This window comes from Leptodactylus fuscus, unplaced genomic scaffold, assembly GCF_031893055.1.
Source record: "Leptodactylus fuscus isolate aLepFus1 unplaced genomic scaffold, aLepFus1.hap2 HAP2_SCAFFOLD_409, whole genome shotgun sequence".
NCBI lineage: Eukaryota > Metazoa > Chordata > Amphibia > Anura > Leptodactylidae > Leptodactylus > Leptodactylus fuscus.
The window spans coordinates 71,847-98,319 of record NW_027440433.1 but is presented as its reverse complement, the minus strand read 5'-3'; the positions used below and the strand labels follow the sequence as shown (position 1 = coordinate 98,319).

At 44.6% G+C, this 26,473-nt stretch overlaps 13 non-coding genes across 13 annotated transcripts; all 13 read left to right on the top strand.

The window, feature by feature from the left end:
- The first annotated feature begins 205 nt into the window (after positions 1-205).
- LOC142188274 (U2 spliceosomal RNA) lies at positions 206-396 on the top strand. Its single transcript, XR_012712804.1, has one exon. It is a non-coding gene; the product is annotated as a U2 spliceosomal RNA (small nuclear RNA).
- Positions 397-2,031: 1,635 nt separating this feature from the next.
- Positions 2,032-2,222, top strand: LOC142188273 (U2 spliceosomal RNA). The gene has a single exon (XR_012712803.1). It is a non-coding gene; the product is annotated as a U2 spliceosomal RNA (small nuclear RNA).
- A 1,635-nt stretch (positions 2,223-3,857) lies between these two features.
- LOC142188272 (U2 spliceosomal RNA) lies at positions 3,858-4,048 on the top strand. The gene has a single exon (XR_012712802.1). It is a non-coding gene; the product is annotated as a U2 spliceosomal RNA (small nuclear RNA).
- A 1,635-nt stretch (positions 4,049-5,683) lies between these two features.
- On the top strand, positions 5,684-5,874 carry LOC142188271 (U2 spliceosomal RNA). Its single transcript, XR_012712801.1, has one exon. It is a non-coding gene; the product is annotated as a U2 spliceosomal RNA (small nuclear RNA).
- Positions 5,875-7,509: 1,635 nt separating this feature from the next.
- LOC142188269 (U2 spliceosomal RNA) lies at positions 7,510-7,700 on the top strand. Its single transcript, XR_012712800.1, has one exon. It is a non-coding gene; the product is annotated as a U2 spliceosomal RNA (small nuclear RNA).
- A 1,635-nt stretch (positions 7,701-9,335) lies between these two features.
- On the top strand, positions 9,336-9,526 carry LOC142188268 (U2 spliceosomal RNA). The gene has a single exon (XR_012712799.1). It is a non-coding gene; the product is annotated as a U2 spliceosomal RNA (small nuclear RNA).
- Positions 9,527-12,770: 3,244 nt separating this feature from the next.
- LOC142188279 (U2 spliceosomal RNA) lies at positions 12,771-12,960 on the top strand. The gene has a single exon (XR_012712809.1). It is a non-coding gene; the product is annotated as a U2 spliceosomal RNA (small nuclear RNA).
- Positions 12,961-14,595: 1,635 nt separating this feature from the next.
- On the top strand, positions 14,596-14,786 carry LOC142188267 (U2 spliceosomal RNA). The gene has a single exon (XR_012712798.1). It is a non-coding gene; the product is annotated as a U2 spliceosomal RNA (small nuclear RNA).
- Positions 14,787-16,421: 1,635 nt separating this feature from the next.
- Positions 16,422-16,612, top strand: LOC142188266 (U2 spliceosomal RNA). Its single transcript, XR_012712797.1, has one exon. It is a non-coding gene; the product is annotated as a U2 spliceosomal RNA (small nuclear RNA).
- A 1,635-nt stretch (positions 16,613-18,247) lies between these two features.
- LOC142188265 (U2 spliceosomal RNA) lies at positions 18,248-18,438 on the top strand. The gene has a single exon (XR_012712796.1). It is a non-coding gene; the product is annotated as a U2 spliceosomal RNA (small nuclear RNA).
- A 1,635-nt stretch (positions 18,439-20,073) lies between these two features.
- LOC142188264 (U2 spliceosomal RNA) lies at positions 20,074-20,264 on the top strand. Its single transcript, XR_012712795.1, has one exon. It is a non-coding gene; the product is annotated as a U2 spliceosomal RNA (small nuclear RNA).
- A 3,280-nt stretch (positions 20,265-23,544) lies between these two features.
- On the top strand, positions 23,545-23,739 carry LOC142188285 (U2 spliceosomal RNA). The gene has a single exon (XR_012712814.1). It is a non-coding gene; the product is annotated as a U2 spliceosomal RNA (small nuclear RNA).
- A 1,635-nt stretch (positions 23,740-25,374) lies between these two features.
- Positions 25,375-25,565, top strand: LOC142188262 (U2 spliceosomal RNA). The gene has a single exon (XR_012712793.1). It is a non-coding gene; the product is annotated as a U2 spliceosomal RNA (small nuclear RNA).
- The last annotated feature ends 908 nt before the right edge of the window (positions 25,566-26,473 follow it).

Genomic DNA, 26,473 nt, shown 5'->3' with positions numbered 1-26,473 from the left:
CTTGCCGCCAAAGTTCTACTATCACCTGTGGTCACTTTCCTGTAGTGATTAACCATTGATTGGCTGACTGTGGTAATGCTGTGCACCTGTGTTTCTTGCCTGGGTGTGAGAGTTGCTGACCAGGTTGCTAGCTGTTCTTCCTTCTCCTTTGGCAGTGCACGTTGCTTCCGGGGGGCGCCGCTCGGGTGCGTCCAATTTTTGGGTTATCGCTTCTCGGCCTTTTGGCTAAGATCAAGTGTAGTATCTGTTCTTATCAGTTTAATATCTGATACGTCCCCTATCTGGGGACCATATATTAAATGGATTTTTGGAACAGGGAGATGGAAATAGAGCTTGCTCTGTCCACTCCACGCATTGACCTGGTATTGCAGTATCTCCAGGACCGGTGCACCCCTCTTAATTTGGTTGAAAAATAGAAAAAGAATTTCTTTTTTCCTTCTGCTGCTTGCTTGCTGGCATTTCAATGTCTTGCAACAAATCAGAAGAATTAGATGAGAAATCCTATTTGTATTTCCGAATTTTATTTATTTTTTTTGGTTCAATAATTTTGTGTCACCCCTTCTACCTCTTAGATTGTCAGCTCTTGCGAGCAGGGCCCTCAGTTTCTGCATTGTGTGAAATGACTAGTTTTGTAATGTATATTGTTGTCTGTAAATTAACCTGACAAATTGTACAGCGCTGCGGAATGTGTTGGCGCTATATAAATATGATGTATTGTTATCATTGTAATTTTTGGTAATTGTTTTTTCTTTTGTCCAAATTTATTTATTTTCATTTTGGTTTCTTCATTTTGTTTCAGATTTTCCTGCTGACTTGAAAACTTTTTTTCCGTGGAAGAGAATGGAGTATTAAAATTTCTGAGGCAAGCAAGAGAAATTGCTTTGCACTTGTACCTGGATTTTGCACAACTTGATGCTACTGCTACTGCTATTACTGCTGCTGTTGTTGTCGTCCTCCTCCTCTTCTTCTTATTTCGCAGTGCTTGTTGCCCTCTTGTGGCTGCCTGCTTGCTCCGGAGACAGACTGACATGCAGGCAGGGTTTATGCAGATTTGCAGCAAGCGCTGTGCATCGCTGAGTGACAGTAGTGGCAACTGGATTTGATCTGTTTCGCTGTACAAGAGGAACATTCTTCGTACGGTTTCGGAAATTTTCTCTGTCTAGCATTTTTTGGACTTGCTTTGATGACGACAAAAATGTACCAAGCAGACAGCGATGTGCTGAGAAGTGTAGAGGTGGGGCCGTGGGCCCTACTGTGATGCCAAACGCATTGGCTATCACCCTGTTCACCTTTTGGTGCAGACCTCACACACCATGACAGATCGGTACACTATCCACAGCCAGCTGGAGCACCTCCAGTCCAAATATATTGGCACTGGTCACGCAGATACCACCAAGTGGGAATGGCTGGTGAATCAGCACCGAGACTCCTACTGCTCTTACATGGGCCACTTTGACCTGCTGAACTACTTTGCTGTAGCTGAGAACGAGAGCAAGGCCCGTGTGCGCTTCAATTTGATGGAGAAGATGCTCCAGCCGTGCGGGCCTCCGGTGGACAAACCTGACGAGTCTTAGAGCCAGAGCCATCCTTCTTCTTCTTCTCCCTGCTTGCTTTCCTATTCCCCCCACTCACTCTCTTCTTGTGGGGGCCCCAATTTTGTGATGTAATGTATTCCTTTTCTATTTTTTGGGAATTAAACCGTAGAAGCTGTGTTTCGAGGAAAAGCAAACAAACTCTTCGTGAAGTACGTTTTAGTGGGTGTGGTCTAATGCAGAGGCGGGCCTGATGCAGATTTGCCTGCTGCGAAGGCAGTGCACTGCCGAGTCCTTGCCGCCAAAGTTCTACTATCACCTGTGGTCACTTTCCTGTAGTGATTAACCATTGATTGGCTGACTGTGGTAATGCTGTGCACCTGTGTTTCTTGCCTGGGTGTGAGAGTTGCTGACCAGGTTGCTAGCTGTTCTTCCTTCTCCTTTGGCAGTGCACGTTGCTTCCGGGGGGCGCCGCTCGGGTGCGTCCAATTTTTGGGTTATCGCTTCTCGGCCTTTTGGCTAAGATCAAGTGTAGTATCTGTTCTTATCAGTTTAATATCTGATACGTCCCCTATCTGGGGACCATATATTAAATGGATTTTTGGAACAGGGAGATGGAAATAGAGCTTGCTCTGTCCACTCCACGCATTGACCTGGTATTGCAGTATCTCCAGGACCGGTGCACCCCTCTTAATTTGGTTGAAAAATAGAAAAAGAATTTCTTTTTTCCTTCTGCTGCTTGCTTGCTGGCATTTCAATGTCTTGCAACAAATCAGAAGAATTAGATGAGAAATCCTATTTGTATTTCCGAATTTTATTTATTTTTTTTGGTTCAATAATTTTGTGTCACCCCTTCTACCTCTTAGATTGTCAGCTCTTGCGAGCAGGGCCCTCAGTTTCTGCATTGTGTGAAATGACTAGTTTTGTAATGTATATTGTTGTCTGTAAATTAACCTGACAAATTGTACAGCGCTGCGGAATGTGTTGGCGCTATATAAATATGATGTATTGTTATCATTGTAATTTTTGGTAATTGTTTTTTCTTTTGTCCAAATTTATTTATTTTCATTTTGGTTTCTTCATTTTGTTTCAGATTTTCCTGCTGACTTGAAAACTTTTTTTCCGTGGAAGAGAATGGAGTATTAAAATTTCTGAGGCAAGCAAGAGAAATTGCTTTGCACTTGTACCTGGATTTTGCACAACTTGATGCTACTGCTACTGCTATTACTGCTGCTGTTGTTGTCGTCCTCCTCCTCTTCTTCTTATTTCGCAGTGCTTGTTGCCCTCTTGTGGCTGCCTGCTTGCTCCGGAGACAGACTGACATGCAGGCAGGGTTTATGCAGATTTGCAGCAAGCGCTGTGCATCGCTGAGTGACAGTAGTGGCAACTGGATTTGATCTGTTTCGCTGTACAAGAGGAACATTCTTCGTACGGTTTCGGAAATTTTCTCTGTCTAGCATTTTTTGGACTTGCTTTGATGACGACAAAAATGTACCAAGCAGACAGCGATGTGCTGAGAAGTGTAGAGGTGGGGCCGTGGGCCCTACTGTGATGCCAAACGCATTGGCTATCACCCTGTTCACCTTTTGGTGCAGACCTCACACACCATGACAGATCGGTACACTATCCACAGCCAGCTGGAGCACCTCCAGTCCAAATATATTGGCACTGGTCACGCAGATACCACCAAGTGGGAATGGCTGGTGAATCAGCACCGAGACTCCTACTGCTCTTACATGGGCCACTTTGACCTGCTGAACTACTTTGCTGTAGCTGAGAACGAGAGCAAGGCCCGTGTGCGCTTCAATTTGATGGAGAAGATGCTCCAGCCGTGCGGGCCTCCGGTGGACAAACCTGACGAGTCTTAGAGCCAGAGCCATCCTTCTTCTTCTTCTCCCTGCTTGCTTTCCTATTCCCCCCACTCACTCTCTTCTTGTGGGGGCCCCAATTTTGTGATGTAATGTATTCCTTTTCTATTTTTTGGGAATTAAACCGTAGAAGCTGTGTTTCGAGGAAAAGCAAACAAACTCTTCGTGAAGTACGTTTTAGTGGGTGTGGTCTAATGCAGAGGCGGGCCTGATGCAGATTTGCCTGCTGCGAAGGCAGTGCACTGCCGAGTCCTTGCCGCCAAAGTTCTACTATCACCTGTGGTCACTTTCCTGTAGTGATTAACCATTGATTGGCTGACTGTGGTAATGCTGTGCACCTGTGTTTCTTGCCTGGGTGTGAGAGTTGCTGACCAGGTTGCTAGCTGTTCTTCCTTCTCCTTTGGCAGTGCACGTTGCTTCCGGGGGGCGCCGCTCGGGTGCGTCCAATTTTTGGGTTATCGCTTCTCGGCCTTTTGGCTAAGATCAAGTGTAGTATCTGTTCTTATCAGTTTAATATCTGATACGTCCCCTATCTGGGGACCATATATTAAATGGATTTTTGGAACAGGGAGATGGAAATAGAGCTTGCTCTGTCCACTCCACGCATTGACCTGGTATTGCAGTATCTCCAGGACCGGTGCACCCCTCTTAATTTGGTTGAAAAATAGAAAAAGAATTTCTTTTTTCCTTCTGCTGCTTGCTTGCTGGCATTTCAATGTCTTGCAACAAATCAGAAGAATTAGATGAGAAATCCTATTTGTATTTCCGAATTTTATTTATTTTTTTTGGTTCAATAATTTTGTGTCACCCCTTCTACCTCTTAGATTGTCAGCTCTTGCGAGCAGGGCCCTCAGTTTCTGCATTGTGTGAAATGACTAGTTTTGTAATGTATATTGTTGTCTGTAAATTAACCTGACAAATTGTACAGCGCTGCGGAATGTGTTGGCGCTATATAAATATGATGTATTGTTATCATTGTAATTTTTGGTAATTGTTTTTTCTTTTGTCCAAATTTATTTATTTTCATTTTGGTTTCTTCATTTTGTTTCAGATTTTCCTGCTGACTTGAAAACTTTTTTTCCGTGGAAGAGAATGGAGTATTAAAATTTCTGAGGCAAGCAAGAGAAATTGCTTTGCACTTGTACCTGGATTTTGCACAACTTGATGCTACTGCTACTGCTATTACTGCTGCTGTTGTTGTCGTCCTCCTCCTCTTCTTCTTATTTCGCAGTGCTTGTTGCCCTCTTGTGGCTGCCTGCTTGCTCCGGAGACAGACTGACATGCAGGCAGGGTTTATGCAGATTTGCAGCAAGCGCTGTGCATCGCTGAGTGACAGTAGTGGCAACTGGATTTGATCTGTTTCGCTGTACAAGAGGAACATTCTTCGTACGGTTTCGGAAATTTTCTCTGTCTAGCATTTTTTGGACTTGCTTTGATGACGACAAAAATGTACCAAGCAGACAGCGATGTGCTGAGAAGTGTAGAGGTGGGGCCGTGGGCCCTACTGTGATGCCAAACGCATTGGCTATCACCCTGTTCACCTTTTGGTGCAGACCTCACACACCATGACAGATCGGTACACTATCCACAGCCAGCTGGAGCACCTCCAGTCCAAATATATTGGCACTGGTCACGCAGATACCACCAAGTGGGAATGGCTGGTGAATCAGCACCGAGACTCCTACTGCTCTTACATGGGCCACTTTGACCTGCTGAACTACTTTGCTGTAGCTGAGAACGAGAGCAAGGCCCGTGTGCGCTTCAATTTGATGGAGAAGATGCTCCAGCCGTGCGGGCCTCCGGTGGACAAACCTGACGAGTCTTAGAGCCAGAGCCATCCTTCTTCTTCTTCTCCCTGCTTGCTTTCCTATTCCCCCCACTCACTCTCTTCTTGTGGGGGCCCCAATTTTGTGATGTAATGTATTCCTTTTCTATTTTTTGGGAATTAAACCGTAGAAGCTGTGTTTCGAGGAAAAGCAAACAAACTCTTCGTGAAGTACGTTTTAGTGGGTGTGGTCTAATGCAGAGGCGGGCCTGATGCAGATTTGCCTGCTGCGAAGGCAGTGCACTGCCGAGTCCTTGCCGCCAAAGTTCTACTATCACCTGTGGTCACTTTCCTGTAGTGATTAACCATTGATTGGCTGACTGTGGTAATGCTGTGCACCTGTGTTTCTTGCCTGGGTGTGAGAGTTGCTGACCAGGTTGCTAGCTGTTCTTCCTTCTCCTTTGGCAGTGCACGTTGCTTCCGGGGGGCGCCGCTCGGGTGCGTCCAATTTTTGGGTTATCGCTTCTCGGCCTTTTGGCTAAGATCAAGTGTAGTATCTGTTCTTATCAGTTTAATATCTGATACGTCCCCTATCTGGGGACCATATATTAAATGGATTTTTGGAACAGGGAGATGGAAATAGAGCTTGCTCTGTCCACTCCACGCATTGACCTGGTATTGCAGTATCTCCAGGACCGGTGCACCCCTCTTAATTTGGTTGAAAAATAGAAAAAGAATTTCTTTTTTCCTTCTGCTGCTTGCTTGCTGGCATTTCAATGTCTTGCAACAAATCAGAAGAATTAGATGAGAAATCCTATTTGTATTTCCGAATTTTATTTATTTTTTTTGGTTCAATAATTTTGTGTCACCCCTTCTACCTCTTAGATTGTCAGCTCTTGCGAGCAGGGCCCTCAGTTTCTGCATTGTGTGAAATGACTAGTTTTGTAATGTATATTGTTGTCTGTAAATTAACCTGACAAATTGTACAGCGCTGCGGAATGTGTTGGCGCTATATAAATATGATGTATTGTTATCATTGTAATTTTTGGTAATTGTTTTTTCTTTTGTCCAAATTTATTTATTTTCATTTTGGTTTCTTCATTTTGTTTCAGATTTTCCTGCTGACTTGAAAACTTTTTTTCCGTGGAAGAGAATGGAGTATTAAAATTTCTGAGGCAAGCAAGAGAAATTGCTTTGCACTTGTACCTGGATTTTGCACAACTTGATGCTACTGCTACTGCTATTACTGCTGCTGTTGTTGTCGTCCTCCTCCTCTTCTTCTTATTTCGCAGTGCTTGTTGCCCTCTTGTGGCTGCCTGCTTGCTCCGGAGACAGACTGACATGCAGGCAGGGTTTATGCAGATTTGCAGCAAGCGCTGTGCATCGCTGAGTGACAGTAGTGGCAACTGGATTTGATCTGTTTCGCTGTACAAGAGGAACATTCTTCGTACGGTTTCGGAAATTTTCTCTGTCTAGCATTTTTTGGACTTGCTTTGATGACGACAAAAATGTACCAAGCAGACAGCGATGTGCTGAGAAGTGTAGAGGTGGGGCCGTGGGCCCTACTGTGATGCCAAACGCATTGGCTATCACCCTGTTCACCTTTTGGTGCAGACCTCACACACCATGACAGATCGGTACACTATCCACAGCCAGCTGGAGCACCTCCAGTCCAAATATATTGGCACTGGTCACGCAGATACCACCAAGTGGGAATGGCTGGTGAATCAGCACCGAGACTCCTACTGCTCTTACATGGGCCACTTTGACCTGCTGAACTACTTTGCTGTAGCTGAGAACGAGAGCAAGGCCCGTGTGCGCTTCAATTTGATGGAGAAGATGCTCCAGCCGTGCGGGCCTCCGGTGGACAAACCTGACGAGTCTTAGAGCCAGAGCCATCCTTCTTCTTCTTCTCCCTGCTTGCTTTCCTATTCCCCCCACTCACTCTCTTCTTGTGGGGGCCCCAATTTTGTGATGTAATGTATTCCTTTTCTATTTTTTGGGAATTAAACCGTAGAAGCTGTGTTTCGAGGAAAAGCAAACAAACTCTTCGTGAAGTACGTTTTAGTGGGTGTGGTCTAATGCAGAGGCGGGCCTGATGCAGATTTGCCTGCTGCGAAGGCAGTGCACTGCCGAGTCCTTGCCGCCAAAGTTCTACTATCACCTGTGGTCACTTTCCTGTAGTGATTAACCATTGATTGGCTGACTGTGGTAATGCTGTGCACCTGTGTTTCTTGCCTGGGTGTGAGAGTTGCTGACCAGGTTGCTAGCTGTTCTTCCTTCTCCTTTGGCAGTGCACGTTGCTTCCGGGGGGCGCCGCTCGGGTGCGTCCAATTTTTGGGTTATCGCTTCTCGGCCTTTTGGCTAAGATCAAGTGTAGTATCTGTTCTTATCAGTTTAATATCTGATACGTCCCCTATCTGGGGACCATATATTAAATGGATTTTTGGAACAGGGAGATGGAAATAGAGCTTGCTCTGTCCACTCCACGCATTGACCTGGTATTGCAGTATCTCCAGGACCGGTGCACCCCTCTTAATTTGGTTGAAAAATAGAAAAAGAATTTCTTTTTTCCTTCTGCTGCTTGCTTGCTGGCATTTCAATGTCTTGCAACAAATCAGAAGAATTAGATGAGAAATCCTATTTGTATTTCCGAATTTTATTTATTTTTTTTGGTTCAATAATTTTGTGTCACCCCTTCTACCTCTTAGATTGTCAGCTCTTGCGAGCAGGGCCCTCAGTTTCTGCATTGTGTGAAATGACTAGTTTTGTAATGTATATTGTTGTCTGTAAATTAACCTGACAAATTGTACAGCGCTGCGGAATGTGTTGGCGCTATATAAATATGATGTATTGTTATCATTGTAATTTTTGGTAATTGTTTTTTCTTTTGTCCAAATTTATTTATTTTCATTTTGGTTTCTTCATTTTGTTTCAGATTTTCCTGCTGACTTGAAAACTTTTTTTCCGTGGAAGAGAATGGAGTATTAAAATTTCTGAGGCAAGCAAGAGAAATTGCTTTGCACTTGTACCTGGATTTTGCACAACTTGATGCTACTGCTACTGCTATTACTGCTGCTGTTGTTGTCGTCCTCCTCCTCTTCTTCTTATTTCGCAGTGCTTGTTGCCCTCTTGTGGCTGCCTGCTTGCTCCGGAGACAGACTGACATGCAGGCAGGGTTTATGCAGATTTGCAGCAAGCGCTGTGCATCGCTGAGTGACAGTAGTGGCAACTGGATTTGATCTGTTTCGCTGTACAAGAGGAACATTCTTCGTACGGTTTCGGAAATTTTCTCTGTCTAGCATTTTTTGGACTTGCTTTGATGACGACAAAAATGTACCAAGCAGACAGCGATGTGCTGAGAAGTGTAGAGGTGGGGCCGTGGGCCCTACTGTGATGCCAAACGCATTGGCTATCACCCTGTTCACCTTTTGGTGCAGACCTCACACACCATGACAGATCGGTACACTATCCACAGCCAGCTGGAGCACCTCCAGTCCAAATATATTGGCACTGGTCACGCAGATACCACCAAGTGGGAATGGCTGGTGAATCAGCACCGAGACTCCTACTGCTCTTACATGGGCCACTTTGACCTGCTGAACTACTTTGCTGTAGCTGAGAACGAGAGCAAGGCCCGTGTGCGCTTCAATTTGATGGAGAAGATGCTCCAGCCGTGCGGGCCTCCGGTGGACAAACCTGACGAGTCTTAGAGCCAGAGCCATCCTTCTTCTTCTTCTCCCTGCTTGCTTTCCTATTCCCCCCACTCACTCTCTTCTTGTGGGGGCCCCAATTTTGTGATGTAATGTATTCCTTTTCTATTTTTTGGGAATTAAACCGTAGAAGCTGTGTTTCGAGGAAAAGCAAACAAACTCTTCGTGAAGTACGTTTTAGTGGGTGTGGTCTAATGCAGAGGCGGGCCTGATGCAGATTTGCCTGCTGCGAAGGCAGTGCACTGCCGAGTCCTTGCCGCCAAAGTTCTACTATCACCTGTGGTCACTTTCCTGTAGTGATTAACCATTGATTGGCTGACTGTGGTAATGCTGTGCACCTGTGTTTCTTGCCTGGGTGTGAGAGTTGCTGACCAGGTTGCTAGCTGTTCTTCCTTCTCCTTTGGCAGTGCACGTTGCTTCCGGGGGGCGCCGCTCGGGTGCGTCCAATTTTTGGGTTATCGCTTCTCGGCCTTTTGGCTAAGATCAAGTGTAGTATCTGTTCTTATCAGTTTAATATCTGATACGTCCCCTATCTGGGGACCATATATTAAATGGATTTTTGGAACAGGGAGATGGAAATAGAGCTTGCTCTGTCCACTCCACGCATTGACCTGGTATTGCAGTATCTCCAGGACCGGTGCACCCCTCTTAATTTGGTTGAAAAATAGAAAAAGAATTTCTTTTTTCCTTCTGCTGCTTGCTTGCTGGCATTTCAATGTCTTGCAACAAATCAGAAGAATTAGATGAGAAATCCTATTTGTATTTCCGAATTTTATTTATTTTTTTTGGTTCAATAATTTTGTGTCACCCCTTCTACCTCTTAGATTGTCAGCTCTTGCGAGCAGGGCCCTCAGTTTCTGCATTGTGTGAAATGACTAGTTTTGTAATGTATATTGTTGTCTGTAAATTAACCTGACAAATTGTACAGCGCTGCGGAATGTGTTGGCGCTATATAAATATGATGTATTGTTATCATTGTAATTTTTGGTAATTGTTTTTTCTTTTGTCCAAATTTATTTATTTTCATTTTGGTTTCTTCATTTTGTTTCAGATTTTCCTGCTGACTTGAAAACTTTTTTTCCGTGGAAGAGAATGGAGTATTAAAATTTCTGAGGCAAGCAAGAGAAATTGCTTTGCACTTGTACCTGGATTTTGCACAACTTGATGCTACTGCTACTGCTATTACTGCTGCTGTTGTTGTCGTCCTCCTCCTCTTCTTCTTATTTCGCAGTGCTTGTTGCCCTCTTGTGGCTGCCTGCTTGCTCCGGAGACAGACTGACATGCAGGCAGGGTTTATGCAGATTTGCAGCAAGCGCTGTGCATCGCTGAGTGACAGTAGTGGCAACTGGATTTGATCTGTTTCGCTGTACAAGAGGAACATTCTTCGTACGGTTTCGGAAATTTTCTCTGTCTAGCATTTTTTGGACTTGCTTTGATGACGACAAAAATGTACCAAGCAGACAGCGATGTGCTGAGAAGTGTAGAGGTGGGGCCGTGGGCCCTACTGTGATGCCAAACGCATTGGCTATCACCCTGTTCACCTTTTGGTGCAGACCTCACACACCATGACAGATCGGTACACTATCCACAGCCAGCTGGAGCACCTCCAGTCCAAATATATTGGCACTGGTCACGCAGATACCACCAAGTGGGAATGGCTGGTGAATCAGCACCGAGACTCCTACTGCTCTTACATGGGCCACTTTGACCTGCTGAACTACTTTGCTGTAGCTGAGAACGAGAGCAAGGCCCGTGTGCGCTTCAATTTGATGGAGAAGATGCTCCAGCCGTGCGGGCCTCCGGTGGACAAACCTGACGAGTCTTAGAGCCAGAGCCATCCTTCTTCTTCTTCTCCCTGCTTGCTTTCCTATTCCCCCCACTCACTCTCTTCTTGTGGGGGCCCCAATTTTGTGATGTAATGTATTCCTTTTCTATTTTTTGGGAATTAAACCGTAGAAGCTGTGTTTCGAGGAAAAGCAAACAAACTCTTCGTGAAGTACGTTTTAGTGGGTGTGGTCTAATGCAGAGGCGGGCCTGATGCAGATTTGCCTGCTGCGAAGGCAGTGCACTGCCGAGTCCTTGCCGCCAAAGTTCTACTATCACCTGTGGTCACTTTCCTGTAGTGATTAACCATTGATTGGCTGACTGTGGTAATGCTGTGCACCTGTGTTTCTTGCCTGGGTGTGAGAGTTGCTGACCAGGTTGCTAGCTGTTCTTCCTTCTCCTTTGGCAGTGCACGTTGCTTCCGGGGGGCGCCGCTCGGGTGCGTCCAATTTTTGGGTTATCGCTTCTCGGCCTTTTGGCTAAGATCAAGTGTAGCATACATTCTGCTCAGTGTTTGTGTGCTGCCAAGGATCTTAGCCGGAGGTGCCCCGGGTACCCTCTACTCGGCCCGGTAGGAAAAGTCAGGTTTATAGCCTGGCTGGAACTACCTGCTGCTATTGGGTTTGAGGCTTAGTCCCGGGGCAACGAGAAGCGATCACCTGGAGAATCTATTGAGACTCCTAGGGTCTGATTATTTACAGATCAAAGATCTACAATGGATCTAAGACGGAAGAAGTTCTGCCTGAGGTTCTTCCTTAAGAAGGATGCCGCTAGAGCTGATGACTGGTCGGAGATGTCGGTGGTGAGGATACTGGAGGATCGTTTGATGGTTCGGAGGGAGGATGTCCTGGCCATGCAATGGAACGCCACCAAGAGGTCTTGCGATGTCACCTTCACTTCGGAGCAACTGTGTTCGGAGGCCTTCCTCGGATGGTACGGAGGCGGGACCACTGGAGTCAGGGACCGAGTGAGCTGCTTGACTTCCTTGCACGGGGGCTGGAAATCGCTGGTCGTGTCTATGGATGACCCTTTTGTGAGTGCTGCGGACATTATGGGCTTTTTGAGACTTCATGTGCCTATGTGCAGGTTCAAGAAGGACTTATTGAACCAAGCTGGTTATTGGACTGGTAAAAGACGTTTTTCCGTATGGATTGAGGAGAAAGACATGGACTTATTTAACGGAGCAATCCAGTTTGATGGTAAGACTGGGTTTGCCTTTTGGGAGGACTTAAAGGGGAAATTCCCCAGGAAAACGGAAAAAAAAGAGACTTTGTTGCCAGATGAAGGAAATTCCATGGACAAAATAGAGACTGGGAGTGTTTTTTCAGAGTCTGTTATTTCTGATGCTTCCTTTACAGATTTAACTCCTGTCCGTGATGAGATGCAGGAACCCGGTAATAAAAAATGTAAAAAAATGATATGTATGGAACAAGAATTTAAATGTGAACTAGTAGTAGAAAAAGTGTTAGAGAAGGAGCCAATTATGTGTAATGCAGAAATGACAGTAGAAGGGAAAGATAGAATAAGGGTGGTGAAGGTGAGGGAAAAAAGAGAAGTTAGTTGTATGGAGCCTAGAGAGAAGGTACTTACAAAAAAATGGGTAGGAGAAGCAAGTAAGTTAAAGAAGTGTATGGGTAATTATGGGCACTGTAGGTATGTAATAGTTAAATCATTCCATGAAGGTCATTACAGGTTCTTTGAGAAATACATAGGTGATCCTTATGTTAGAAATATGTTAGAAAAACGTACTTTAAATGAGGATGAAATGGATGTGTTATTTATGATGGCCCTGGAGGGAGGATGCCCTGCGCCAATATCCCTAACGTATGAAAATGGTAAATATAGGGAAAATAGAGAACTGTATGATAAAATACAAGAAATAAAAGAAATGAGAGAGAAAGAAATGGAAAAAAAGGAACAAACAAAAGTGTAAAATACTGTTAAACATTGTGGAAAAAAACTGTGAGATATACAGATGTTTTTTGTTGTTGTTCTTATGTGTGTTGTATGTGTAGTAATATGGAAATTTGAGAAATAGTGTTTTTTCATTGTTATTTTGTTATGTTTAATAAAAAATGGCCCTTAGTGGCTAGTAAATCAAAAAATCTGTTCTTATCAGTTTAATATCTGATACGTCCCCTATCTGGGGACCATATATTAAATGGATTTTTGGAACAGGGAGATGGAAATAGAGCTTGCTCTGTCCACTCCACGCATTGACCTGGTATTGCAGTATCTCCAGGACCGGTGCACCCCTCTTAATTTGGTTGAAAAATAGAAAAAGAATTTCTTTTTTCCTTCTGCTGCTTGCTTGCTGGCATTTCAATGTCTTGCAACAAATCAGAAGAATTAGATGAGAAATCCTATTTGTATTTCCGAATTTTATTTATTTTTTTTGGTTCAATAATTTTGTGTCACCCCTTCTACCTCTTAGATTGTCAGCTCTTGCGAGCAGGGCCCTCAGTTTCTGCATTGTGTGAAATGACTAGTTTTGTAATGTATATTGTTGTCTGTAAATTAACCTGACAAATTGTACAGCGCTGCGGAATGTGTTGGCGCTATATAAATATGATGTATTGTTATCATTGTAATTTTTGGTAATTGTTTTTTCTTTTGTCCAAATTTATTTATTTTCATTTTGGTTTCTTCATTTTGTTTCAGATTTTCCTGCTGACTTGAAAACTTTTTTTCCGTGGAAGAGAATGGAGTATTAAAATTTCTGAGGCAAGCAAGAGAAATTGCTTTGCACTTGTACCTGGATTTTGCACAACTTGATGCTACTGCTACTGCTATTACTGCTGCTGTTGTTGTCGTCCTCCTCCTCTTCTTCTTATTTCGCAGTGCTTGTTGCCCTCTTGTGGCTGCCTGCTTGCTCCGGAGACAGACTGACATGCAGGCAGGGTTTATGCAGATTTGCAGCAAGCGCTGTGCATCGCTGAGTGACAGTAGTGGCAACTGGATTTGATCTGTTTCGCTGTACAAGAGGAACATTCTTCGTACGGTTTCGGAAATTTTCTCTGTCTAGCATTTTTTGGACTTGCTTTGATGACGACAAAAATGTACCAAGCAGACAGCGATGTGCTGAGAAGTGTAGAGGTGGGGCCGTGGGCCCTACTGTGATGCCAAACGCATTGGCTATCACCCTGTTCACCTTTTGGTGCAGACCTCACACACCATGACAGATCGGTACACTATCCACAGCCAGCTGGAGCACCTCCAGTCCAAATATATTGGCACTGGTCACGCAGATACCACCAAGTGGGAATGGCTGGTGAATCAGCACCGAGACTCCTACTGCTCTTACATGGGCCACTTTGACCTGCTGAACTACTTTGCTGTAGCTGAGAACGAGAGCAAGGCCCGTGTGCGCTTCAATTTGATGGAGAAGATGCTCCAGCCGTGCGGGCCTCCGGTGGACAAACCTGACGAGTCTTAGAGCCAGAGCCATCCTTCTTCTTCTTCTCCCTGCTTGCTTTCCTATTCCCCCCACTCACTCTCTTCTTGTGGGGGCCCCAATTTTGTGATGTAATGTATTCCTTTTCTATTTTTTGGGAATTAAACCGTAGAAGCTGTGTTTCGAGGAAAAGCAAACAAACTCTTCGTGAAGTACGTTTTAGTGGGTGTGGTCTAATGCAGAGGCGGGCCTGATGCAGATTTGCCTGCTGCGAAGGCAGTGCACTGCCGAGTCCTTGCCGCCAAAGTTCTACTATCACCTGTGGTCACTTTCCTGTAGTGATTAACCATTGATTGGCTGACTGTGGTAATGCTGTGCACCTGTGTTTCTTGCCTGGGTGTGAGAGTTGCTGACCAGGTTGCTAGCTGTTCTTCCTTCTCCTTTGGCAGTGCACGTTGCTTCCGGGGGGCGCCGCTCGGGTGCGTCCAATTTTTGGGTTATCGCTTCTCGGCCTTTTGGCTAAGATCAAGTGTAGTATCTGTTCTTATCAGTTTAATATCTGATACGTCCCCTATCTGGGGACCATATATTAAATGGATTTTTGGAACAGGGAGATGGAAATAGAGCTTGCTCTGTCCACTCCACGCATTGACCTGGTATTGCAGTATCTCCAGGACCGGTGCACCCCTCTTAATTTGGTTGAAAAATAGAAAAAGAATTTCTTTTTTCCTTCTGCTGCTTGCTTGCTGGCATTTCAATGTCTTGCAACAAATCAGAAGAATTAGATGAGAAATCCTATTTGTATTTCCGAATTTTATTTATTTTTTTTGGTTCAATAATTTTGTGTCACCCCTTCTACCTCTTAGATTGTCAGCTCTTGCGAGCAGGGCCCTCAGTTTCTGCATTGTGTGAAATGACTAGTTTTGTAATGTATATTGTTGTCTGTAAATTAACCTGACAAATTGTACAGCGCTGCGGAATGTGTTGGCGCTATATAAATATGATGTATTGTTATCATTGTAATTTTTGGTAATTGTTTTTTCTTTTGTCCAAATTTATTTATTTTCATTTTGGTTTCTTCATTTTGTTTCAGATTTTCCTGCTGACTTGAAAACTTTTTTTCCGTGGAAGAGAATGGAGTATTAAAATTTCTGAGGCAAGCAAGAGAAATTGCTTTGCACTTGTACCTGGATTTTGCACAACTTGATGCTACTGCTACTGCTATTACTGCTGCTGTTGTTGTCGTCCTCCTCCTCTTCTTCTTATTTCGCAGTGCTTGTTGCCCTCTTGTGGCTGCCTGCTTGCTCCGGAGACAGACTGACATGCAGGCAGGGTTTATGCAGATTTGCAGCAAGCGCTGTGCATCGCTGAGTGACAGTAGTGGCAACTGGATTTGATCTGTTTCGCTGTACAAGAGGAACATTCTTCGTACGGTTTCGGAAATTTTCTCTGTCTAGCATTTTTTGGACTTGCTTTGATGACGACAAAAATGTACCAAGCAGACAGCGATGTGCTGAGAAGTGTAGAGGTGGGGCCGTGGGCCCTACTGTGATGCCAAACGCATTGGCTATCACCCTGTTCACCTTTTGGTGCAGACCTCACACACCATGACAGATCGGTACACTATCCACAGCCAGCTGGAGCACCTCCAGTCCAAATATATTGGCACTGGTCACGCAGATACCACCAAGTGGGAATGGCTGGTGAATCAGCACCGAGACTCCTACTGCTCTTACATGGGCCACTTTGACCTGCTGAACTACTTTGCTGTAGCTGAGAACGAGAGCAAGGCCCGTGTGCGCTTCAATTTGATGGAGAAGATGCTCCAGCCGTGCGGGCCTCCGGTGGACAAACCTGACGAGTCTTAGAGCCAGAGCCATCCTTCTTCTTCTTCTCCCTGCTTGCTTTCCTATTCCCCCCACTCACTCTCTTCTTGTGGGGGCCCCAATTTTGTGATGTAATGTATTCCTTTTCTATTTTTTGGGAATTAAACCGTAGAAGCTGTGTTTCGAGGAAAAGCAAACAAACTCTTCGTGAAGTACGTTTTAGTGGGTGTGGTCTAATGCAGAGGCGGGCCTGATGCAGATTTGCCTGCTGCGAAGGCAGTGCACTGCCGAGTCCTTGCCGCCAAAGTTCTACTATCACCTGTGGTCACTTTCCTGTAGTGATTAACCATTGATTGGCTGACTGTGGTAATGCTGTGCACCTGTGTTTCTTGCCTGGGTGTGAGAGTTGCTGACCAGGTTGCTAGCTGTTCTTCCTTCTCCTTTGGCAGTGCACGTTGCTTCCGGGGGGCGCCGCTCGGGTGCGTCCAATTTTTGGGTTATCGCTTCTCGGCCTTTTGGCTAAGATCAAGTGTAGTATCTGTTCTTATCAGTTTAATATCTGATACGTCCCCTATCTGGGGACCATATATTAAATGGATTTTTGGAACAGGGAGATGGAAATAGAGCTTGCTCTGTCCACTCCACGCATTGACCTGGTATTGCAGTATCTCCAGGACCGGTGCACCCCTCTTAATTTGGTTGAAAAATAGAAAAAGAATTTCTTTTTTCCTTCTGCTGCTTGCTTGCTGGCATTTCAATGTCTTGCAACAAATCAGAAGAATTAGATGAGAAATCCTATTTGTATTTCCGAATTTTATTTATTTTTTTTGGTTCAATAATTTTGTGTCACCCCTTCTACCTCTTAGATTGTCAGCTCTTGCGAGCAGGGCCCTCAGTTTCTGCATTGTGTGAAATGACTAGTTTTGTAATGTATATTGTTGTCTGTAAATTAACCTGACAAATTGTACAGCGCTGCGGAATGTGTTGGCGCTATATAAATATGATGTATTGTTATCATTGTAATTTTTGGTAATTGTTTTTTCTTTTGTCCAAATTTATTTATTTTCATTTTGGTTTCTTCATTTTGTTTCAGATTTTCCTGCTGACTTGAAAACTTTTTTTCCGTGGAAGAGAATGGAGTATTAAAATTTCTGAGGCAAGCAAGAGAAATTGCTTTGCACTTGTACCTGGATTTTGCACAACTTGATGCTACTGCTACTGCTATTACTGCTGCTGTTGTTGTCGTCCTCCTCCTCTTCTTCTTATTTCGCAGTGCTTGTTGCCCTCTTGTGGCTGCCTGCTTGCTCCGGAGACAGACTGACATGCAGGCAGGGTTTATGCAGATTTGCAGCAAGCGCTGTGCATCGCTGAGTGACAGTAGTGGCAACTGGATTTGATCTGTTTCGCTGTACAAGAGGAACATTCTTCGTACGGTTTCGGAAATTTTCTCTGTCTAGCATTTTTTGGACTTGCTTTGATGACGACAAAAATGTACCAAGCAGACAGCGATGTGCTGAGAAGTGTAGAGGTGGGGCCGTGGGCCCTACTGTGATGCCAAACGCATTGGCTATCACCCTGTTCACCTTTTGGTGCAGACCTCACACACCATGACAGATCGGTACACTATCCACAGCCAGCTGGAGCACCTCCAGTCCAAATATATTGGCACTGGTCACGCAGATACCACCAAGTGGGAATGGCTGGTGAATCAGCACCGAGACTCCTACTGCTCTTACATGGGCCACTTTGACCTGCTGAACTACTTTGCTGTAGCTGAGAACGAGAGCAAGGCCCGTGTGCGCTTCAATTTGATGGAGAAGATGCTCCAGCCGTGCGGGCCTCCGGTGGACAAACCTGACGAGTCTTAGAGCCAGAGCCATCCTTCTTCTTCTTCTCCCTGCTTGCTTTCCTATTCCCCCCACTCACTCTCTTCTTGTGGGGGCCCCAATTTTGTGATGTAATGTATTCCTTTTCTATTTTTTGGGAATTAAACCGTAGAAGCTGTGTTTCGAGGAAAAGCAAACAAACTCTTCGTGAAGTACGTTTTAGTGGGTGTGGTCTAATGCAGAGGCGGGCCTGATGCAGATTTGCCTGCTGCGAAGGCAGTGCACTGCCGAGTCCTTGCCGCCAAAGTTCTACTATCACCTGTGGTCACTTTCCTGTAGTGATTAACCATTGATTGGCTGACTGTGGTAATGCTGTGCACCTGTGTTTCTTGCCTGGGTGTGAGAGTTGCTGACCAGGTTGCTAGCTGTTCTTCCTTCTCCTTTGGCAGTGCACGTTGCTTCCGGGGGGCGCCGCTCGGGTGCGTCCAATTTTTGGGTTATCGCTTCTCGGCCTTTTGGCTAAGATCAAGTGTAGTATCTGTTCTTATCAGTTTAATATCTGATACGTCCCCTATCTGGGGACCATATATTAAATGGATTTTTGGAACAGGGAGATGGAAATAGAGCTTGCTCTGTCCACTCCACGCATTGACCTGGTATTGCAGTATCTCCAGGACCGGTGCACCCCTCTTAATTTGGTTGAAAAATAGAAAAAGAATTTCTTTTTTCCTTCTGCTGCTTGCTTGCTGGCATTTCAATGTCTTGCAACAAATCAGAAGAATTAGATGAGAAATCCTATTTGTATTTCCGAATTTTATTTATTTTTTTTGGTTCAATAATTTTGTGTCACCCCTTCTACCTCTTAGATTGTCAGCTCTTGCGAGCAGGGCCCTCAGTTTCTGCATTGTGTGAAATGACTAGTTTTGTAATGTATATTGTTGTCTGTAAATTAACCTGACAAATTGTACAGCGCTGCGGAATGTGTTGGCGCTATATAAATATGATGTATTGTTATCATTGTAATTTTTGGTAATTGTTTTTTCTTTTGTCCAAATTTATTTATTTTCATTTTGGTTTCTTCATTTTGTTTCAGATTTTCCTGCTGACTTGAAAACTTTTTTTCCGTGGAAGAGAATGGAGTATTAAAATTTCTGAGGCAAGCAAGAGAAATTGCTTTGCACTTGTACCTGGATTTTGCACAACTTGATGCTACTGCTACTGCTATTACTGCTGCTGTTGTTGTCGTCCTCCTCCTCTTCTTCTTATTTCGCAGTGCTTGTTGCCCTCTTGTGGCTGCCTGCTTGCTCCGGAGACAGACTGACATGCAGGCAGGGTTTATGCAGATTTGCAGCAAGCGCTGTGCATCGCTGAGTGACAGTAGTGGCAACTGGATTTGATCTGTTTCGCTGTACAAGAGGAACATTCTTCGTACGGTTTCGGAAATTTTCTCTGTCTAGCATTTTTTGGACTTGCTTTGATGACGACAAAAATGTACCAAGCAGACAGCGATGTGCTGAGAAGTGTAGAGGTGGGGCCGTGGGCCCTACTGTGATGCCAAACGCATTGGCTATCACCCTGTTCACCTTTTGGTGCAGACCTCACACACCATGACAGATCGGTACACTATCCACAGCCAGCTGGAGCACCTCCAGTCCAAATATATTGGCACTGGTCACGCAGATACCACCAAGTGGGAATGGCTGGTGAATCAGCACCGAGACTCCTACTGCTCTTACATGGGCCACTTTGACCTGCTGAACTACTTTGCTGTAGCTGAGAACGAGAGCAAGGCCCGTGTGCGCTTCAATTTGATGGAGAAGATGCTCCAGCCGTGCGGGCCTCCGGTGGACAAACCTGACGAGTCTTAGAGCCAGAGCCATCCTTCTTCTTCTTCTCCCTGCTTGCTTTCCTATTCCCCCCACTCACTCTCTTCTTGTGGGGGCCCCAATTTTGTGATGTAATGTATTCCTTTTCTATTTTTTGGGAATTAAACCGTAGAAGCTGTGTTTCGAGGAAAAGCAAACAAACTCTTCGTGAAGTACGTTTTAGTGGGTGTGGTCTAATGCAGAGGCGGGCCTGATGCAGATTTGCCTGCTGCGAAGGCAGTGCACTGCCGAGTCCTTGCCGCCAAAGTTCTACTATCACCTGTGGTCACTTTCCTGTAGTGATTAACCATTGATTGGCTGACTGTGGTAATGCTGTGCACCTGTGTTTCTTGCCTGGGTGTGAGAGTTGCTGACCAGGTTGCTAGCTGTTCTTCCTTCTCCTTTGGCAGTGCACGTTGCTTCCGGGGGGCGCCGCTCGGGTGCGTCCAATTTTTGGGTTATCGCTTCTCGGCCTTTTGGCTAAGATCAAGTGTAGTATCTGTTCTTATCAGTTTAATATCTGATACGTCCCCTATCTGGGGACCATATATTAAATGGATTTTTGGAACAGGGAGATGGAAATAGAGCTTGCTCTGTCCACTCCACGCATTGACCTGGTATTGCAGTATCTCCAGGACCGGTGCACCCCTCTTAATTTGGTTGAAAAATAGAAAAAGAATTTCTTTTTTCCTTCTGCTGCTTGCTTGCTGGCATTTCAATGTCTTGCAACAAATCAGAAGAATTAGATGAGAAATCCTATTTGTATTTCCGAATTTTATTTATTTTTTTTGGTTCAATAATTTTGTGTCACCCCTTCTACCTCTTAGATTGTCAGCTCTTGCGAGCAGGGCCCTCAGTTTCTGCATTGTGTGAAATGACTAGTTTTGTAATGTATATTGTTGTCTGTAAATTAACCTGACAAATTGTACAGCGCTGCGGAATGTGTTGGCGCTATATAAATATGATGTATTGTTATCATTGTAATTTTTGGTAATTGTTTTTTCTTTTGTCCAAATTTATTTATTTTCATTTTGGTTTCTTCATTTTGTTTCAGATTTTCCTGCTGACTTGAAAACTTTTTTTCCGTGGAAGAGAATGGAGTATTAAAATTTCTGAGGCAAGCAAGAGAAATTGCTTTGCACTTGTACCTGGATTTTGCACAACTTGATGCTACTGCTACTGCTATTACTGCTGCTGTTGTTGTCGTCCTCCTCCTCTTCTTCTTATTTCGCAGTGCTTGTTGCCCTCTTGTGGCTGCCTGCTTGCTCCGGAGACAGACTGACATGCAGGCAGGGTTTATGCAGATTTGCAGCAAGCGCTGTGCATCGCTGAGTGACAGTAGTGGCAACTGGATTTGATCTGTTTCGCTGTACAAGAGGAACATTCTTCGTACGGTTTCGGAAATTTTCTCTGTCTAGCATTTTTTGGACTTGCTTTGATGACGACAAAAATGTACCAAGCAGACAGCGATGTGCTGAGAAGTGTAGAGGTGGGGCCGTGGGCCCTACTGTGATGCCAAACGCATTGGCTATCACCCTGTTCACCTTTTGGTGCAGACCTCACACACCATGACAGATCGGTACACTATCCACAGCCAGCTGGAGCACCTCCAGTCCAAATATATTGGCACTGGTCACGCAGATACCACCAAGTGGGAATGGCTGGTGAATCAGCACCGAGACTCCTACTGCTCTTACATGGGCCACTTTGACCTGCTGAACTACTTTGCTGTAGCTGAGAACGAGAGCAAGGCCCGTGTGCGCTTCAATTTGATGGAGAAGATGCTCCAGCCGTGCGGGCCTCCGGTGGACAAACCTGACGAGTCTTAGAGCCAGAGCCATCCTTCTTCTTCTTCTCCCTGCTTGCTTTCCTATTCCCCCCACTCACTCTCTTCTTGTGGGGGCCCCAATTTTGTGATGTAATGTATTCCTTTTCTATTTTTTGGGAATTAAACCGTAGAAGCTGTGTTTCGAGGAAAAGCAAACAAACTCTTCGTGAAGTACGTTTTAGTGGGTGTGGTCTAATGCAGAGGCGGGCCTGATGCAGATTTGCCTGCTGCGAAGGCAGTGCACTGCCGAGTCCTTGCCGCCAAAGTTCTACTATCACCTGTGGTCACTTTCCTGTAGTGATTAACCATTGATTGGCTGACTGTGGTAATGCTGTGCACCTGTGTTTCTTGCCTGGGTGTGAGAGTTGCTGACCAGGTTGCTAGCTGTTCTTCCTTCTCCTTTGGCAGTGCACGTTGCTTCCGGGGGGCGCCGCTCGGGTGCGTCCAATTTTTGGGTTATCGCTTCTCGGCCTTTTGGCTAGGATCAAGTGTAGTCCTGGTGCTGTTTAGTGTATCAGGGCTGCCAAAGATCTTGGCCGGAGGTGCCCCGGGTACCCTCTACTCTGCCTGGTAGGGAAGGTCAGGTTCATAGCCTGGCTGGAACTACCTGCTGCTATTGGGTTTGAGGCTTAGTCCCGGGGCAACGAGGAGCGATCACCTGGAGAATCTACTGAGGCTCGCAGGTTCTGAGCTAAATACCGCTTGACTAATACGGTTTTTCTTGTCTTTTGACATGGAGCTGAGAAGGAAGAAGTTCTGCCTGAGGTTCTTCCTTAAGAAAGATGCCGCTAAAGCCGATGACTGGTCGGAGATGTCGGTGGTGAGGATTCTGGAGGATTGCCTGATGGTGCGGAAAGAGGACGTCCTGGCCATGCAATGGAACGCCACCAAGAGGTCTTGCGATGTCACCTTCACTTCGGAGCAACTGTGTTCGGAGGCCTTCCTCAGATGGTACGGGGGCGGGACCACTGGAGTCAGGGACCGAGTGAGCTGCTTGACTTCCTTGCACGGTGGCTGGAAATCGCTGGTCGTTTCAATGGATGATCCTTTTGTGGATGCAGCGGACATTATGGATTATATGAGACTTTATGTGCCTATGTGCAGGTTCAAAAAGGACTTATTGAACCAAGCCGGATATTGGACTGGCAAAAGACGCTTTTCAGTCTGGATAGAGGAAAAGGACATGGACATATTTAATGGAGCAATCCAGTTTGGCGGTAAGACTGGTTTTGCCTTTTGGGAGGACTTTAAGGGGAAATCCCCTAAGAAAAAGGAGAAAGAGACTGTGTTGCCGGAGGAGGAAAATTTCCTGGACAAGACAGAGACTGAGAGTGTCTTTTCGGAGACTGTTATTTCTGATATTTCTTTTGCAGATTTAACTCCTGTTCGTGATGAGATGCAGGAACTCGGTAATAAAAAATGTAAAAAAATGATATGTATGGAACAAGAATTTAAATGTGAACTAGTAGTAGAAAAAGTGATAGAGAAGGAGCCAATTATGTGTAATGCAGAAATGACAGTAGAAGGGAAAGATAGAATAAGGATAGTGAAGGTGAGGGAAAAAAGAGAAGTTAGTTGTATGGAGCCTAGAGAGAAGGTACTTACAAAAAAATGGGTAGGAGAAGCAAGTAAGTTAAAGAAGGGTATAGATAATTATGGACACTGTAGGTATGTAGTAGTTAAATCTCTCTATGGAGGTCATCACATGTTTTTTGAGAAATACATACGTGATCCTTATGTTAGAAATGTGTTAGGAAAATGTACTTTAAATGAGGATGAAATGGATATGTTACTTATGATGGCCCTGGAGGGAGGATACCCCGCGCCAATATCCCCAACGTATGAAAATGGTAAATATAGGAAAAATAGAGAGCTGTATGATAAAATACAAGAAATAAAAGAACTAAGGGAGAAAGAAATGGAAAAAAAGGAACAAACAAAAGTGTAAAATATTGTTAAACATTGTGAAAAAAAAAAAAAAAAAAAAAAAAAACTGTGAGATATACAGATGTTTTTTGTTGTTGTTCTTATGTGTGTTGTATGTGTAGTAATATGGAAATTTGAGAAATAGTGTTTTTTCATTGTCATTTTGTTATGTTTAATAAAAAATGGCCCTTAGTGGCTAGTAAATCAAAAAAAAAAAAATCTGTTCTTATCAGTTTAATATCTGATACGTCCCCTATCTGGGGACCATATATTAAATGGATTTTTGGAACAGGGAGATGGAAATAGAGCTTGCTCTGTCCACTCCACGCATTGACCTGGTATTGCAGTATCTCCAGGACCGGTGCACCCCTCTTAATTTGGTTGAAAAATAGAAAAAGAATTTCTTTTTTCCTTCTGCTGCTTGCTTGCTGGCATTTCAATGTCTTGCAACAAATCAGAAGAATTAGATGAGAAATCCTATTTGTATTTCCGAATTTTATTTATTTTTTTTGGTTCAATAATTTTGTGTCACCCCTTCTACCTCTTAGATTGTCAGCTCTTGCGAGCAGGGCCCTCAGTTTCTGCATTGTGTGAAATGACTAGTTTTGTAATGTATATTGTTGTCTGTAAATTAACCTGACAAATTGTACAGCGCTGCGGAATGTGTTGGCGCTATATAAATATGATGTATTGTTATCATTGTAATTTTTGGTAATTGTTTTTTCTTTTGTCCAAATTTATTTATTTTCATTTTGGTTTCTTCATTTTGTTTCAGATTTTCCTGCTGACTTGAAAACTTTTTTTCCGTGGAAGAGAATGGAGTATTAAAATTTCTGAGGCAAGCAAGAGAAATTGCTTTGCACTTGTACCTGGATTTTGCACAACTTGATGCTACTGCTACTGCTATTACTGCTGCTGTTGTTGTCGTCCTCCTCCTCTTCTTCTTATTTCGCAGTGCTTGTTGCCCTCTTGTGGCTGCCTGCTTGCTCCGGAGACAGACTGACATGCAGGCAGGGTTTATGCAGATTTGCAGCAAGCGCTGTGCATCGCTGAGTGACAGTAGTGGCAACTGGATTTGATCTGTTTCGCTGTACAAGAGGAACATTCTTCGTACGGTTTCGGAAATTTTCTCTGTCTAGCATTTTTTGGACTTGCTTTGATGACGACAAAAATGTACCAAGCAGACAGCGATGTGCTGAGAAGTGTAGAGGTGGGGCCGTGGGCCCTACTGTGATGCCAAACGCATTGGCTATCACCCTGTTCACCTTTTGGTGCAGACCTCACACACCATGACAGATCGGTACACTATCCACAGCCAGCTGGAGCACCTCCAGTCCAAATATATTGGCACTGGTCACGCAGATACCACCAAGTGGGAATGGCTGGTGAATCAGCACCGAGACTCCTACTGCTCTTACATGGGCCACTTTGACCTGCTGAACTACTTTGCTGTAGCTGAGAACGAGAGCAAGGCCCGTGTGCGCTTCAATTTGATGGAGAAGATGCTCCAGCCGTGCGGGCCTCCGGTGGACAAACCTGACGAGTCTTAGAGCCAGAGCCATCCTTCTTCTTCTTCTCCCTGCTTGCTTTCCTATTCCCCCCACTCACTCTCTTCTTGTGGGGGCCCCAATTTTGTGATGTAATGTATTCCTTTTCTATTTTTTGGGAATTAAACCGTAGAAGCTGTGTTTCGAGGAAAAGCAAACAAACTCTTCGTGAAGTACGTTTTAGTGGGTGTGGTCTAATGCAGAGGCGGGCCTGATGCAGATTTGCCTGCTGCGAAGGCAGTGCACTGCCGAGTCCTTGCCGCCAAAGTTCTACTATCACCTGTGGTCACTTTCCTGTAGTGATTAACCATTGATTGGCTGACTGTGGTAATGCTGTGCACCTGTGTTTCTTGCCTGGGTGTGAGAGTTGCTGACCAGGTTGCTAGCTGTTCTTCCTTCTCCTTTGGCAGTGCACGTTGCTTCCGGGGGGCGCCGCTCGGGTGCGTCCAATTTTTGGGTTATCGCTTCTCGGCCTTTTGGCTAAGATCAAGTGTAGTATCTGTTCTTATCAGTTTAATATCTGATACGTCCCCTATCTGGGGACCATATATTAAATGGATTTTTGGAACAGGGAGATGGAAATAGAGCTTGCTCTGTCCACTCCACGCATTGACCTGGTATTGCAGTATCTCCAGGACCGGTGCACCCCTCTTAATTTGGTTGAAAAATAGAAAAAGAATTTCTTTTTTCCTTCTGCTGCTTGCTTGCTGGCATTTCAATGTCTTGCAACAAATCAGAAGAATTAGATGAGAAATCCTATTTGTATTTCCGAATTTTATTTATTTTTTTTGGTTCAATAATTTTGTGTCACCCCTTCTACCTCTTAGATTGTCAGCTCTTGCGAGCAGGGCCCTCAGTTTCTGCATTGTGTGAAATGACTAGTTTTGTAATGTATATTGTTGTCTGTAAATTAACCTGACAAATTGTACAGCGCTGCGGAATGTGTTGGCGCTATATAAATATGATGTATTGTTATCATTGTAATTTTTGGTAATTGTTTTTTCTTTTGTCCAAATTTATTTATTTTCATTTTGGTTTCTTCATTTTGTTTCAGATTTTCCTGCTGACTTGAAAACTTTTTTTCCGTGGAAGAGAATGGAGTATTAAAATTTCTGAGGCAAGCAAGAGAAATTGCTTTGCACTTGTACCTGGATTTTGCACAACTTGATGCTACTGCTACTGCTATTACTGCTGCTGTTGTTGTCGTCCTCCTCCTCTTCTTCTTATTTCGCAGTGCTTGTTGCCCTCTTGTGGCTGCCTGCTTGCTCCGGAGACAGACTGACATGCAGGCAGGGTTTATGCAGATTTGCAGCAAGCGCTGTGCATCGCTGAGTGACAGTAGTGGCAACTGGATTTGATCTGTTTCGCTGTACAAGAGGAACATTCTTCGTACGGTTTCGGAAATTTTCTCTGTCTAGCATTTTTTGGACTTGCTTTGATGACGACAAAAATGTACCAAGCAGACAGCGATGTGCTGAGAAGTGTAGAGGTGGGGCCGTGGGCCCTACTGTGATGCCAAACGCATTGGCTATCACCCTGTTCACCTTTTGGTGCAGACC